The following is a 16,963-nucleotide window of genomic DNA, read 5'->3' as shown; positions in this document are numbered from 1 at the left end:
TTCTCCTCTCATAAGTTCTTTGGCTACCCCTTGGCCCGCCACCGCAACCGACCGTATCCCGCCTCATCCTCGCGATCGAACTCCCGAGCCCCTTCTTCTTCTTCTTCTTCTTCTTCTTCTTCTTGCCCGTAAAGCAGCCCTCTTAAGGGAGGAAACGACACCGCGGAAAACTTCGCCTCGTTCCGAATTTGTAATCCGACTTTCAGTTTGATAAGGAATTTACATTCGTAAAAAGTCATTTGGAATCGGATCTCCCATCTTGGCTATGCAACTTTTAAGAATGGAAAGAAATTCGAGCGACGTATCCCAACCCTCTCGCGAGGGGAGATCTAACTCATCCGGCCTTTTGCCAATCAAGCCGCGAATCCGCGAAAGTACCGACTCTCCAGAGATATTCTCTCCGCCTGATCAATAATTTATAACCGAGCCGACCTCGGAAATCCGAGTTCGATATTGAAATTTAATGGTGACCGCGTTCTCCCTGTCGCATAGTCCCCAGATCTTACGTATTATGAATAATAATCGCGTCTGTTTCAACATTAACACTATACTGCGTTCTACGTCTTCGTACCACGTTGAAATAAATATGTAGGCTGTTCGATCCGTTGGAATCGCGCCGCGAAGATTAATACCGACTGAAGGGCAAGAATTAATCACGGTGCAATACTTGTCACGGTAAATGCATTGGTGGCCGTCATTCATTGCGTGTAAATCAATCCCCGCCCGCGCAACCCCTTGTTTCTCGCGGTTGCTTTATTTATCGAATTTTCTACCTCGATCGAACCTTGGCTACGGTCCAAGTGCGATACTTGTTGAGAACATCCGGAGACCTGAATAATCATCCGCATTAATCCCATTCTCATTTCAGTGCTCTTTTATTTCTTCCATGCGCCAGCCGTCTAACCTGCACCGACTATTATTCACTCTTAATTGATTTTTCCGGGTGTATTTATTAGATGTGCTTTCAAGGAACGTTGAAAGTAATTAGCCTGGCTTTGAGACAATCTATGGCAAGTATTTTACCTAGACTACGTGAGCAACGAAAGCGCGAATAAAGATGATCGGATGTCCAGTGATTTAGTTGTTTAAAATAAGAAAGTTAGGCATGACAAGGAACTTACAGTAGCGTTGCTTGAGTCACTCGACGCGCGAAGTTTTCTTAATTTGTTAATGGAGATGATTAAATTTCTTGTAATAGAACTCGACTCGATTTCCAAGTGGGTATAAATTACATTTTCTAGAAGATATATAAATATGTTGGTATATCGGATACCGTAACTTTTGAATTTATAAAGATCAGTAACCCGTGCCTCTATGTGTCACGGTATATGAAGCGTTTAAGAAAGAGGAACGTCGTTTCCAGAAGAATTGGCCACAGAGTGTGAAAAGCAAGCCTCTTAGGAAGAGAACTGTGAAAACCAGCACTTACCCCAGAATTTCTAAATTCTATAGGCGTTCGAACGATTCGTTCAAGTAATATTATCAAAAATATCTGACATCTTCTTTTGATGAATAATTATTTGAAATATACACATATTAGCTTGTTTTATTCTCTTTATTAATACACAGTGAATGCACCATATTTTATATTTTACGTCATATTAGTGAGTTAACTACGATTCACTCTGATTTATTATCTTCTTCTATCTTTCCGGGAACCGCATAATGCTATTTTTCCAAAACCTCCAAGGTTTGCCAGCAAAATATTGTTCTACGTGCACTCTCATGACATTTATCGAACTGAATCTTTTATCGCCAAGAGAATGTTTTCAGCGAAAAGGATAAATAATAATCACACGGGGCAGTATCCGGAGAGTATGGAGAATGTGATAGAACATCTCAATTAAATGTTAACAATTTATTTCTAACGACTACGGGTACACGTGTCCTGGCGATATCGTGATAAAAAACGACGCCTCGTCTGTTCGTTAATTCCGTCCGTTAGAAACAAATTGTTAACGTTTGATTGGCATGTTCTACGTCATCCTCCACTCTTCGGACATTGCGCCGTGTGATCATTATTTAATATAATATATAGACAGGTCGAATCTATACACGCCACGTCATAAACTAGCGTAAAAGTTGGAGAAGACAAAGAATCATATATCAAGGAGCTGGTCGAATGTCGATCGTGATTCGAAAAAGGTACACGTATAACTCGTCACGTCGTCGTCTGGAACGAAAGGCAGCGCTGGAAGAAATCGTCAGAGCCTATTTCCAGCTGGCGTTCGTGCGAAAATCGTGAGGCCAGCCGAGTATACACCGAGAGATTCGGTCAGTTCCGCAAGAACCCGTAGCGCGGGCCGATTCGGATCGACAGAACGGTTACCTGCGAAAACGTATGCTGCATTTCAATCAGCACGAAGAAAAACGCCAGTCTACGTCGAAGAAGAAAACGGCTCGTTCATGCCGCGTTCGTATCGACGTGCAGTCGAAACAGGGTGAACAAAGAATTTTCTCTGTCTCTCTCTCTCTCTCTTTCTTACGATAGAGGTACTGTACTACTAACTGGTCGAACCTTGAGAGATCTCCGAGTAAACGAGAGTAAGGGAATCGAGGCGGAAAAGGGGAGGAAAAGAGGCAGAAAGAGGGCAGAGAACGGGCGGTGATTTACTCAATCAAGCGAGCTTACTCGCCACCAAAAGCTTCCTAAGAGGAGCTCTGACAAATGACCGACTTATTCCGCAAGAATGCTTCGCGAAGCAGTGAGCAATGACTGCTTAGCACCTCTTGCTGCAGACCTGAAAGTGCACACTAATAAGTGTCGATAACTCCATTATTGAATACGTAGCTCCCTTTTGATAGATTCTCTCGTCTTCGATTTCGTTTCGAAGACTGATAAATTATAGTACCGTTCGCCTAACTTTCTATAAATCGAGGGTACACCTTATAATTCTTGTGGACCAGCAGTGATTGCGTTTCGAGAATACTCCGAGGTCTCTCGACGAAGAAAAAGGATAGATCTAGAGAAAACAACCGAGAAATACGTATGTAATATTTTTCGTTAATTAAATTATACGCTATATTTGTTCTTTGTCGACGGATTTAGAGCTTGGGACGTTGAGTTGAAAGATGCGGTGGAGTTAGATTATTGGAATTTAATCGAACTTCTATGGGAGTTTCAGCGAACGTTGCTGCACTGATGAATCGAGATGCATTTCGGATGACAATGTATTCTGTGTAGTCAGAAGCGAGACTCGCGATATGGCGGAATCAATATTATAAAAAAAATGATTTATAGCCTGGTTTATAAGGATGCAAATCAAACGGTTCTACGAAAAATCTTCATCAAGGCTCCACAGATTTATGATTTAATTAAATATATAAATCCTTTCATAAGTTAATTAAAGATACACTTCTAGCAGCTGCGTAATATGATAAAATATTAGTTACCAGAAACACAATTGTACTGAACAGAAATTAACTTTGTGATTTAATTAAACAGATGCTAGATTGTAGATACATTTACAGGAAATATGTAACATAGAACGTACCAAAGTACGCCAAATACTAGGAAATAGCGAACAGAAACGGAAGATTCTGTATAGAGTATTCTTTCGTTTTCGTAGAAAAACACAAACACGAACAAAAATCATTTTTATTATGGTGCTTGAATGTACAGAGCTGATACGAGGAACGCCTACTAATATGATTCATCTGCAGGAAATGAAGCAATTGCGAGTAGGAGGCGGGTCGAGGGCAACTGATCGAATTGGTGATTGCTGTGCCTCCTTTTTGGTGGAGGCTATTAAGAGCTACAGGTGTGAGCGCGCGTCCAACGGAAAGTTCCGACTTGTTCAGGTTCCTGAGGCCCAATTACATCGATTCGATCCTCGTTCGAAATTTCAAGTACGCCAGACGATCACACGCTCGACGACGCATCGTATAATAGGAACTTATTGCGTCTATCGGCTTTGTATTTACGTTTCGTGATGAATTAACGAACCTTTTAAAGAGGTTCCGAAAGTGGACGATTCAAGTCAATTGCCGCTGAAACGTTTGAACTCTATCGCATATCCGGCATATCTCTCGTTAGAAAATGGGAAACGGCATGTCACGTCGAGCGAATCGTTGGGTTAATACGTATAACTTCAAAAGATACTTTGATCATTCGGCTTAAAATAACCGCGTGATAGCGCAAAGCAATAGTAGATTAAATAAGAACCTTTTGAATGTGCCGAGAGCCTTTGAATAAATTAATATTCGAAATGGAGACGATTATTATGATTGATTGATTGCGAATGCACGATTGTGATACATTCATTCTACCGAGTCCTCTTTCCGTCATTTTCGAATCAACTATATTCTTCTAACGTTAAAAGAAAATTTCAAGTTTGAACGATGTATGGAGCAACTCTTATTGGTATGAATAATTTCCTGCTACAAGTTTTTATCAAACATCTCAACTTCTCAAAACACTACGAATCCTTTTCGTACATTAAAATAAGAGCAATATTAAAATATAACTATTCGAAGATCGCAGCACAGTTAAAATATATTTTTACAATATAACAAACGCACGAGGATCTATAGTCTAACGATAACTAATGAGATTCTAAATTGATGTTTGTTTGAACTCTATCTGTTTCTTGATGTGCCGTATATTTTACCAATGATATTATATTTCGTAGGATGGACGTGTATTTCTTGAAACTATGCTGTCTCGTGGGATTCTAACCTTTTGCCATCCAAATCCCATTCGACACTTTATTTAGACTCGTTCATATTTGATAAACCAATTTCACAACTTATTCATATTGCTGCAATATCCCTATCGACATGGCTTTATTGAAATAGATCGTGACACAGAAGAGTCTCTACTGCATATTAAAATTGAAAATAACGAAATAGAATGTCGAGAATAGAACGCCAAAGATTAATTATGATAATAATATAATCTAACGTTGAGGCTGTAATAATCGATCACCTGCATCTCTTCTATGCCCCTAATTAACTCGAAATACTCAAGAAACGGTATATAAGACTATTTACATCAAAAAGATTATAAGATTCTAATACATCTAAAAAACAGAGGAACCTTGAAAATCGCCATAAGCTCCGATTTTCCTTCGTTCCTGATATCATTTACAATTAAATAGGAATTCGTGCTTGGTATGCAAATCGCCCCGCCGAATTAAATTCCCTGCTCCTTCGTGAAGACTTCGTAAAAAAAAAAAAAGAAAAGAGTAACGCAACGACTTGATCAGTTGATCCTTCGCGATACCACTGCCAGTTTTCCGTTTTCAATTTGCTGGAAAGGCCCGTAAGATATGAGTAACAGCTAACTCGATTAGTTTTTATCACTGTCGAGATCCCTCGGCTGCATATAGCGAATCAGCCGTACGGTACGTTTACCGATTACGTCGACGAAGATGCATTGATCATGACCCGGCTTTCTCATTACTTTTTCCTCAACGTCAATCTCAGCGCGCAGCCCGGAAGCACGTCAGAGCCGAACGGAAGGATACGAGCGTCACAGAAGATTAAAAGGATACAGGAGAGAAGGAAGGAGTATCGCACGTGCGAACAACTAGGCTTTTCGTTCATCCTGCTGTTCTCCGCACTCACCGATATCCTGTCTAGCTTTATCCTCCTTCGAGTGCCCACTCGTCAGACTGGATGGTCTATTTGAACCTAACTGTTTCGCAAGTCCCACTTACGGCCACACTCACGCGCCAGAATGCTCTTATTTCCTTGGTCGTTGTTCCCCGCCATCGTCCACCAACGGACGACCACGGTCATGGTAACGACCATAGGAAACGAGCACGAAAGGAACGGAATCAGTCTAGCCTGTTCTTTATGGTGGCCGACGTTTTGCGAAACGGTAATTCATCCGATGGCTTTTACGCTGGTTGAATAAACGCGCGGAGCTTTATCGTAAAAATGAGGAGTTGAGGGACCGATGGAGAAAGTGGAGAGAGGCTTGTGACGTCAGCTTGGAGTATGTAAAATTCGAAAGTACGTGTTTTCCATTGGTTCGGCGATATTAGTCTGTTCGATGATGCTGCAACGCAGTAACATACTGCTGCTGCGAATTTGTCGCGAACGTTCACAGAATAACTCGTCGTTTACATAAAGCGATTCGTTCCGCGATGGCGCGTTATCGAGACGGCTAATCTCCGGTTCTTCCTTCGACAGATACCGAACTTGACTTTCAAAGGACCTGCCGATCTGATTGGCACATGCTCCAAACAGCTTCCCTAGACTATCTCGACCGTGCAGCGTACGCCGTAACAACGTAGCCGTGAAAATAAGAAAACGGCTGCATGAATCGTTGAGCTGTAATTACTTCCGTTTTGGGACGGCTTCAACGGATAACGCAGTGATCCTTCCGTTTGACTACAAAGAATCGATGATGAATCGTCTGGTTGACACGTCCGCGTCGATGCGTTGCTCGTGAGGAGCAACTTTGCTAGAAATACCGAAGTTATGATGATCACGGAAATAGGCCGTAACTACCTCTGGGTTTCGAGGACAAGGGAAGAGTCAGAAAGCCAATTAATAGACCGCTGCGATCCCCTTGTCGACCTCCGCGTGACTCTGAACGACAAGAAGCTTTTCTTTGAACTCCTGGAAGTTGCTTACACTCACTACGTAACACCTATTATATATATGAGTGCGCCATATGTATTTTTGCGTAGGTGTGTGTATGTCGACTATCTCTTGGTTTACTTGGTGTGCAGTTTACGATAGTCACTGAACGATGGAGGCATTGAAACAATCGAGGGAAAACTTAAGGTTCTGTCGCCAACTTAAGATCAACCTAGAAACTATGAAGTTGATCATCGTCAACCTAAAACTAATTTTTATCAAGCACCACGTATCGTCACAAGTTGTCAATCTACGCTGTCGGAACTTTACAAATGGATATATTTTATTGATAAAAATATATCATTCGTCCTATTTACGGAAATATCTCGTTACATAGGCAGTCTCGTTAATTACTCGTTGCATATCGTTTATGCAATCGAACTAAACATGTTAGTCGTGTTAACAACGAATTCTATACGATAAAGCGAAAAGTTTCGAACGTCGTCTGCCTGAAAAGATAGCCAACGCGATTTAATTCACTTTTGAGGTCAGACCAAGCGAACGCGTCAACTGAAATAAGCATACGTTGAAGCAGAAATCCTCGAAAAACTCTCTTAAGAGAACAAAAACCGCATGAACGCCGCCGAGTACCATCAACGCGAAGCATTCGCCATTTCTGGTCTTCAATTTTCCACGCAACGTATACTCGGAACGTTCGTCTGGCAAATAACCGGAACGAAGTCGGTGGCGACAGTTGTGCTTTTTCGCGGGAACAATTCGAGGAGAAGAGCTTGCGCGGAAATCACTTCGACGTTGCCCAGAACCCTTGCTACAGAGATAACCCAACGCCGGACGAAAAAGCAGACAGAGGTTGAGCTAGCTCGAAATACGCTATTCGGTGACCAGTTAGCACGGCTAAATTCTTTTTAACGCCGATTACGCCCAGCCTTTGTGTGCGTTTACGAAAGAGAATTCGTTCCATTTTTCCATGCCACTCGCATGTCCATTTTTGGTACTTCTTTTGCTAGTTTCCAAGCGAGACCAGCAAGACAAAAGTCGAAGCCTGTAATAACAGATGATAAGAAAATAAGTGGATATCTTTATCAAGGGGATATTCTAGTTTGGAATTATTGTGTTATTTTTAGACAACGTCGCTCGATAATAGTAAACTAAGGCGAATCTAACCCTTAATGACTATCATTTTATCTGTGCATTTTATTTATGAATTTTATTTTACTATCATCGTCCTGCAATCATACGATATTATTATTGTATAATCACTGTGAACAATAGCTTCTTTAGTCTTCATCCAGTGTATAGAGTTAGTAGTATAACATTTGACAAAAAGGATGTGCTACGATGAACTTCCATTTAGCTTCTTGTGGCTACCGTTTGACACGTTTCAGAAAAGAAATCGGCGAAGATGCTGCTATCGCGTAATTGTTAGATAGCGAAATTTGGTGTTATCCAGCCTGATGTTTCTTTGCACAATTATTAGATAATTACCTCCGGGTAACGGTTAACAAAGTTGTTCGGAAATCGAGGCAGTGGAGAGGAAATGGCGAAGTAGTAGACGCACCGCGACATACGTGTGCAACTACTTAAAGCGGCTAATGCTCCGGTGGCTGCTAAAGTTGATAAGTTTCAACTCTGTATGAAAATCAATTATCGCGCGGAGGTCCCGAAGCTCCGGTATCGTCGACAATTACCAACTTGCTGCGGGAATAACTTGAATAACTCCAAGGGTTTGTGAAAGCATAACATATTAATGTACATACGTAACGAGAGTTAGATGTATTCAAACGAGTCAGTGTCGTATCCAGTTTGCGCACGAAACGAGATCGCATTTACCGCCACGATTCGACAAAGCTCTGAGCCCCATGTTTTGTCCCTATCGGAAAAATGGCGATATGCTTTTCGAAACTGCAAAGTACAAACAGCGAGAGAAAAGTGATCTCGAGTCGAGTGAAAGGAATAATTTAATTTCTTTCGGCCGAGGAAACGGCTTTCGAATCGACTAGAAACACGGTTATTGTTAATTGTGGGTGGAGTTATTTTATCGATCAACTTCAAAGATCTTCACGATCGCGAATCAAAGAGATCACTTCTTGCGGCGCGAAAGGAGCAAGAGGCGTTTGAACATTAGTCGATGGGGCTACTTAGCAATTACAATGCGACTCATTTATTCGTGGATACGATAAGAAGAGGAAGGCAAGAGAAAAGAGAATGATAGGAAAAAAGAGGGACGAAAATGGGACAAGATCTCGGCGGGATGAACGGTGAGAGGTCGGGTCAAAAAATATGAAAGAGACGCTCGACGCAAGGAGACGACTTAGCGAGTTTGAAAAAGAAAACTACGACCGAGCTTGCTAACTAAACTGCTTTTCCCTGCCGAATTAATTAAAATCGTTGCATGGTCCGAGGGGGGCATGGCTAGAGATACTTTCGTCGTGAACAGAGAAAAAGGGCGAAAGATAAAAAAGAGGCATTCGAAAGAGTAAGGAAATAAGAACGTCCTTTGACAGGCAGCGTTCCTGCACGCAAGAAGCCACACGGAGGATAGCAGGGAAAAACGAAGAGGAAATCGGTGTCACACAGATGTAGCTTACCGTGACGAGCCAGCTTAAGATCCTGCTCAGTGCATCCGGTTGAGTAATTTGCTTGTACGTTCTTTTTTACGGAAATTCTTCTGACATAGACATCCTTTTCCACCTTTGAGTTGCAGAATATGCCCTCTCTTGTCATCTACCCCGCAGTTCCTTCCCGTTTCCTTTTCTGCGATGACCTCTTGCTCCTTTTAATTGAAATCATCCCCCGTTTCGCGCAAGAACGACTGTCTTTTTCTCTACTTTGTCGATGAAATAATTGTTTGAGCGAAAAGTGTGAACTTCAAGGATTTCCTTTTCCTCCTTAAACTCTTGAATATTTTTGGTACATATTTATATTTTTATTTGTTAAAAGAAAGAAGGAAGAGATATACTTCTGCTCAAAAGGATATTCCCTGTTTTTAATAAGACTTTAGTTTTATTTTTTATTTTATTTGGTCGTTGATACGATCCCATAAGAATCGACAAAGAATTTTAACATTCAATAATCAATTACCAAAATTGTCCGTTTGTTTGGTTGTCGAATTAAAAATATCTTCGCCCATTCTGTTGAAAATTTCGATGTTATATCGGACATATTCGATGAGAAATGTTGCTCGTTATAATATTAAATACATATTTTCGATTGTTTGTAAAATTTCATGGATTTCTCGCCTATTTACAATGGCTACAAGAAGTATCGGCGCGTTATTGTATTTATTATAGTATTTATTTAGTATAGTATTTACATACCAATTAACAAAATCCAAGTAATTTTATATCATTAAATAAATCCATTAAATTTTATATCATTTAGTAGTACTTGCATATGGTTGCAAAAATTTGACGTTATGAGAATGAAATATAGAATTTAATAAGAGACCGGTTCATTGGAAAATAAAAGTCACTGCATTTTGTCATACAAAATTCCCCGTCTCATCGTCCAGTACAATATCGCCAATACTTTTATCCAATAACCATAGTTCGATTAGTTCACAGTTAACGTACTTTATTCATCAAATCCAAATCGATCCACGGAACATAATGAAAAACTTTTTCTTTTTGCTTGCCGAGCTCCCAGGAAACGAAGCGAATACGTTTGAAAGCATGCCAGCCACGAACCACGGCTGCTTTATCCCTCTCGATCGACAAGTCAAACGCGTCATAGGCACGCGCCACGTTCTTTTCCCTATTCCCTCCTTCGTTACATCCGTGGAAGCCAGTTGTCTCCATTGTGCTCTATCTTCGACGTCGATACACGATTCGAATGCCAGACTCTACGCGCTCACCTCGTGTATCGTATAAAATTCTTAAGCGAAGAAGCGCCGCTTCGTACCGAGTGGAAACATGCAGACGCATAAATCCATTTCGCGTGCCTTCGAATTCCTTCGGCCCGTTCAAAGCAAAGAAAAACGTCAGGCCGGGACGGCCGCCGCACCATCGCGTCTTCCTCTTGAAATATCGATCGGAAAAGCGTTGCACACCGCGTGCAACGGAAACTGAAAACGGCGCGAGCGTAATTCCTGAAAGGCAAGCTCGTCACTCGCGTCCCAATGCGGAAAAGATTCTTACGAGAGGTAAATAAGCAAGCGGATTGCTTCTCGAGACACACAGCTTTCGCTTTTCTTTTTCCGGTTTTTCCCTTGGTTCTCTCGACCGCAGCGTCTTGCCGAGCGTAAAATTAGCCGAGAAAACAAATCCACCTCCGGGTACCCGCGACGGAAATCGATTTTCATTAAATCGTCGGCTCGTTAAGTAGGTAATCGCGAGCGTGAGGTTTGGACTAAAAGGTCCGTTTAATTCTTGCGAGGAACGAGCTGGTACAGCAGTATCGATCGATTCCTCGAGATACCTAGCGAAACTACGTAGAATTGAAGATTTCAGTTGTAGCATGTGCAATTACGTTTGCACGAGTGGATAATATGATTTCCGCGGAAATATTTTTCTTCTGCGTATTTCGTATGTAATTTCAATTTCGACAGATTAATTAATCCCGATTGAATGTTTCCCGTTCGCGATCAGAAAAATACAGGAGAAGGTACCTCGAGTCTTGAATAAACATTGTCGATGAGATAAACCAGAAATCTCTTCCGGAGGGATAAGCAACATGATTTTAGAATTGTTGGAGATCGAGAAACGCAACAGAGCTCTGATCGAATCCGTTTTGTCCAGCCGGTGACGTTGATTGTTCGAGTCTTCCGCAGCTTCCTCTCACGAGTGGCTCGTGGTTGATCACGAATTCGCGTCACGAGCTGGATGTTGAAGGAATCAGTGCGCCGGAGAATAAAAGGCAAGCCCGGATACGATACAGACAAAGCCCGGGACACGCTGCCCGGCGTTCTTTTTACAGGTCAACTCTCCAATTTCAACTCTATCTTTTTCCTCTTTCTCTGCCGTGTCCCTTCTACTTTTTCCTATCTTCTTCGTCGTTGTGCTCGTCCCCTTGTGCCGTTCGTTCTATGCTTCCGTCCAACCGTGAGGAGGCAAGAATTCGATGTGGTTTCGCGTACGGTCGTCGTCCCTCCGGCAAGACTAATTCCTGCTTGCTTAATATTAAATTAACATCCAGCCACGAATAGAGGGTCCGTGGTCGAAATTCTCCTTTTGCCACGGGCTTAAAGTTGCCTCAACGAGCAGAATTTTCACGGACCAGCCGACACAAAGTATTTTATGGACGTCGTTATTTAAAGTAATAGACGTGCGTATATATAACGGAAAATTGTACGCCCCGTGCCGCTGGACGTTTTTCAATGAGATACCTTACGCCCTCCATTGTTCACCGACCCTTCCGCGACCCACTCGCTTCAGAGAATGACACTTCTTCGAGGATACCCTGTACCCACTTTTATACAGGATAGCTTTTCATAATGTAAGGTATTTATAATATATTATAACGGTGTTTTAATAAGAGTTGTTTCTCGTTAAACTCGGCAACAGCTGACGCCAGCCCTATTTCGCGCGAAATATACTTAGTGGAAACGATATAGCGAGCCGTAAAGTAAAACATTAGGTAGGATCTTCAATCGATTTAATCGAAACTATGCATTCCACATCCGTGTAGATACTTGTGTCAGTGTTTTTTTAAATCAGTCTTTATTATTGCTTCTAATAGCGGTGATATTATTCAGAAAGTTCATATACATATTGTTACTTGTAAAGAGGTTGTCTAAGATTTTATGGAAGATTTCAAGGAAAATGGATAGAATACATTAAACGAGTATGCAAAAATATACAAAATGTGCAAAAAAGAGTACTCGTTAGAGTATCTACGATACGAAACGTAAAAAATGTGACTACTACTGTACACTTCTCTCGTAATCTTCATTTGTTAATTATATTCATTTAAATTTGCATAAAATAGAAACGTTCAGACTATACGTCAGAAATGAATCATAATCTTTTTTCTTTCATAAAGAGACAAATTTTTGTAGATATACCACGAAGAAAGAACTGCTTGTGAATTGAAATTCTACGACCCTGAACGACGTTCCAAATCCATTTAAACAAATATATTTCCAATTACTTGTACGGTCATCTAAAAATGTATACCTTGGGCCACTGATCCATTTCATAACATCGTTATACCGCTATCATCTACTGTATGTACATGTTTGTCATGGAAAATAATAAAAGGTGAAGTCGCACGTAGTTGGAACATTAGGAGCGGCGTCCTTAAGCCGCAAGGGAATCGATGTCCTACGAGGAGGATTCTTCTTGTTGCCAGTGACTTCCACGGAGTTCATACATTTTCATCGGAAAACACAGACAAGCGATACATTACGAGTTCACAGAGGTGGCGTCTCGCCAACGGTGTTTCGATGTCACAGTAGAGAAACTTTAACGTCAATGGATACTGATAAGAGCGGCGAGTTTTGCCCGGAAGTTGGAGGGACAAGGATTTAGATCGGAGACGAGCTTTACCTGTGCTTTGGAAACTGAATATTCGTGCGTGACAGTTTAAGTAGTTTCCAGGCTGAAATCGCTAACGATAAACAGGATTTAGTTTTAGAAGTTTCGTTTAATCGAATAGTTTGGACTACGCGAAAAGAACGCGAAATATTTTGGTTTAACTGTATAATTAATGAATGCGATTCATTAATATTGTTCCAAATAACGACTCTACCATTTGTAATTTTATTGCAGATGTTTATATATGTATGGGAAGTAAAATGGTGCAAAAATATACAGATTGTACATAACAAAGTGTATAAAATATTCGCATGAGTGGTATTATAGGTGAAAAAAGGAATAAAATATCCAGAGTAAAATATCGTTAGGTAACAATATTGAGTGGGTAATCGTTGAGTTTCATTCTGGTAATCACGCTGATAAAAATATGAATTTGCATAAATATCTAGTCACTCGCATGCATTTCTATTAACTCGTAATAAACAATATTGCCACAATAATGAAACTACGACATCACCGGCAAACAAAGTAAAAATAAAGTTTGAAAATGAGCGACCGAAAGAGTTGGCTTCGATGCCATCGTCAATGAAATATTAAAGAAAAATATTCAGCGTGATAATAAAAGACGGCACTGTACTCATTTCGTTCCACACAGTTTTGTCTCGTATTTTATTGGATCATTGAACGCTTTTCGCGTCGCATAACACCAGTACATTCCACGGTGGCGGCAGATTTCCGTGTCGCTCGTAAACTTCCGTTATAACCTTTTGTTCTCTCGTTATCCCTCCAGAAAAATCAGCGACTCGATCTCATTACAACTTTTATCCCCGTGTTTAGCAGCCAGATTACTTCCAAGACGTTATTTCCACCGGAATCCTAGCTCGCCCAATGGATATATTTTCCATAATACAGTGTACTATTTCTGTCATTTATAGCGACCGCAACGTTAAAGCGAAACATCCCCTAGCCGTCACTATAACAACGCCGCCTGACGACGTCGAAAACGTGAACGAAACGTTTCAATCGACGAGTCGTTTTTCATTGAAATCTACGCGAACGGCTAACACGTATCTAGTGTTCATTATCGGCGTGGCTAAGGAACGTTATTGCTCGGTAATGCCATTTTCGAGACGCGATTGCGTCATTTCCTTATCAATTGCGGCCGCTCCAATAGAATAAACGATTCGTAACGTTCCAACGATTGAAAATTCCAGCTCGAGGATGGTTTGTCTCTCGTAAAGGATATGAAACGAACCGTATCTTTGCCAACGTCTTCAGAAATCTCTTACGTCGTCGTTTTTTTCTCTTTTTTCTGAAGAATCATCAATCGTGGAGAATTTATCAATCGTGGAGAGTTCGTTCGGCGCGTACGATCAAATCCACGAGATACGCGAAAGCCACAAAAAATGAAACTGGATTTGAAAGCCGCGAGGGATTTCCGTAACATCGGCAGGAACAAAGGATCTAACCACGGCCTAAATAGACGTTGTAAATTCGTTTGTTCGTTCCTGGCCATCTTTTCGACTGTGGCCCATTCGAACCACCCCCTCTAGCTGCTTCGATCCTCTACCCCATATACCGACGTAAACGGTCGTGCTTGCTTCGTTGCACGCCATTACGGTATCCCGAGGGCCAAAACTTCGCGAAAAATGCTTGAATTTATGTCTGTACCCCATCCAACTCACCAGCCACCCTCCTACCCCCTTCCTTTTTCAACCCTCACTGTTCATCCCTCTATTTCCTCTCGCCTCTTCCTTTTCATTCGACGCACGACAACGAGAGAACTTAACCGAACCTGCCGGCCGCTCTTCTCAAGTTTGGAAATTATTTGCGGCCGCCCATTGTCCTCCTTCGTTCGCCAGCCTGTGCGCGCGTGCTCGCAAACCCCCTTCTAGGGGTATTTATTATTATCCGCTATCGAGCTCCTCATCCGGAAACTATTAAACGAGCCAAAACTTTGTGTTCTTTTGATTCGGCCCTGGCCAAGTTGTTCGGCACTTTTTCCCTACTGTTCGGTGTTCGTGGACTATGGACGTTTATCGAACACCTTGTTCCCGCAGCTTCTGCGCTCTGGGACCGTTCTTCGTTCGAAGCGGAGTTCGATCCACTAGCAGGCATTAAATGGAATTGGGATTTCAATAGAACAGAAAGAATATTTCGATGAGATGCTTCTGCTTCGAAGAATTTCTTCCTACAATTGCAAAGGAGATAAGAGAAAATTATCAACTGAAGCATCATCTTGAATACTAGCAATGACGTATTATTTCTCCAGTTGATTTATGGCAAATTGGCTGTTAGACAGCAAGTGCTCAAATATATTGCCAGTGATTCAAAACAATTATCGGATATCGATGATTTAATTTCAGATGTTAGAGACTGTTTCCTAATAATGGAATTATTTATCTTCGAAGAGTTCGGTTAGAGAAGGCGAATGCGTTTCCTCGCAAGACACAAAAGTGGCACAACGTTTATTATAGGATTAAGCGATTCGTCCACACTGTGCAAACTGCCCGCTCTGTGAAAATTTCATACACGTATCTATGTACACGCGTGGCTGAAAATTTACAGCCGCGTGTCTGATAAGAAACGGACTATGATATTCTTAATAAAAAAAAATACGAGTTGTCGAGCTTTTAATATATTTCTAGTTGGTGTACACAGCCGCGGAAAAATTCAGATCCAGTTGTATCTTTCTGTACCGAGGTACCGTGAGATAGAGCGACCATGCAAATTCCGCGTACCGTTGCTAGAGTCCGGCTCTCGCCATTAATCTCCTGGCTGGCCAGCCGATCCCCGCAGATATTCCAGATTTTATAAACAGTTCGTTCGCGGGCTTACATTGCGCGTATTAACGGCTGAGTACGCGGCCCCGTGTAACGGCCGTAAACTCTGCCCGTAAATTCTGGCGGGCATGGAAATTTCGAGCTTAAACAAAATCCGTGCCGCTCCGCGATGTAACACCTGTGCGCGTTCTGGAAACGGAAACCAACCAACCTCTAGCCCTCGCGCCAAGATCCAGTGGAAGAGGATCGTTCGTCAGACAGACCGGCCAGATAGGAGAACTGGTCGCTTCATCCAGCTCCCGGCGTGGCGAGACTGCACGAACGAACCGCGATAGATCAGAGGTTGCCCGTTTACGTGCAAGTCCGCGCAGGCCCGTTTAAAGGATACCTCATAATCCGCATATTAATTGCCAGAACATGGCGCCAAAGGTTTCTGCAACGACGATATCTGCGCAGCCGGAGTTGGTAGTAAAGTTTCCACCGGTGGTCTACTGGTCCTCTTCATCCTCTCTCTCTCTCGTCCCTTCTCCGTGTGCTTTAACCACTCTACGTCCTTTCCCTTACCGGTACAGGCGAATACCAACGGGGCAAGCATTCCAGTTATTACTCATTCGTTAATCCAGGCACGTCCCAAACGATATACTCGCCTAGCCGAGACTCTAGTAGCCTTCCACCTTTCTCTATCGTTAACTCCGTCGTGCTGCCTTCCCTATATGTAGAGAGAACGTTGCATAGGTACACAACCGGCCCCGATCGACCTCGACAACGTCACACACGCTCGCAGGAGTATTTCCGAGTACCAACGAGTGTGTACGAACTCTGCATATCTACGTTGCCCTACGTACACGTGCGCCAACGTCATACCGTGTCATCGATGCACTTCACCCCGTGCATCTCAATGAGATATCCGAACTCATTGGCTCCGGTTGAAAAGCTTCGATGATGCTTTCAGTCATCTACTTCTATCCCCTTTCATTTTACCCTCGTCTATCTTCGTATTATTCTTCTTTCCCCCTCAACTTTGTAACATTTATGCGAAAAGAATTTCACCAATTTTACAACTTATTCGATACTATTACGAAATTAATTTTCTACGTTTCTAGTGCTTGTCATTAGGCATTCGCAGAATTTGATCTTACGTTTCTGAATAGTGGA

At 42.0% G+C, this 16,963-nt stretch overlaps 1 protein-coding gene across 4 annotated transcripts in view; it reads right to left on the bottom strand.

Annotated features, from left to right (window-relative positions):
- Nucleotides 1-16,963, bottom strand: part of LOC122577542 (tyrosine-protein phosphatase 99A-like) — a 427,764-nt gene that overhangs the window by 344,107 nt on the left and 66,694 nt on the right. The window lies entirely within an intron of this gene.

This window comes from Bombus pyrosoma, linkage group LG2 (genome assembly GCF_014825855.1).
Source record: "Bombus pyrosoma isolate SC7728 linkage group LG2, ASM1482585v1, whole genome shotgun sequence".
Taxonomy (NCBI): Eukaryota; Metazoa; Arthropoda; class Insecta; order Hymenoptera; family Apidae; genus Bombus; species Bombus pyrosoma.
The sequence above is the reverse complement of the archived record's forward strand: the minus strand, read 5'-3'. Positions and strand labels throughout refer to the sequence as shown.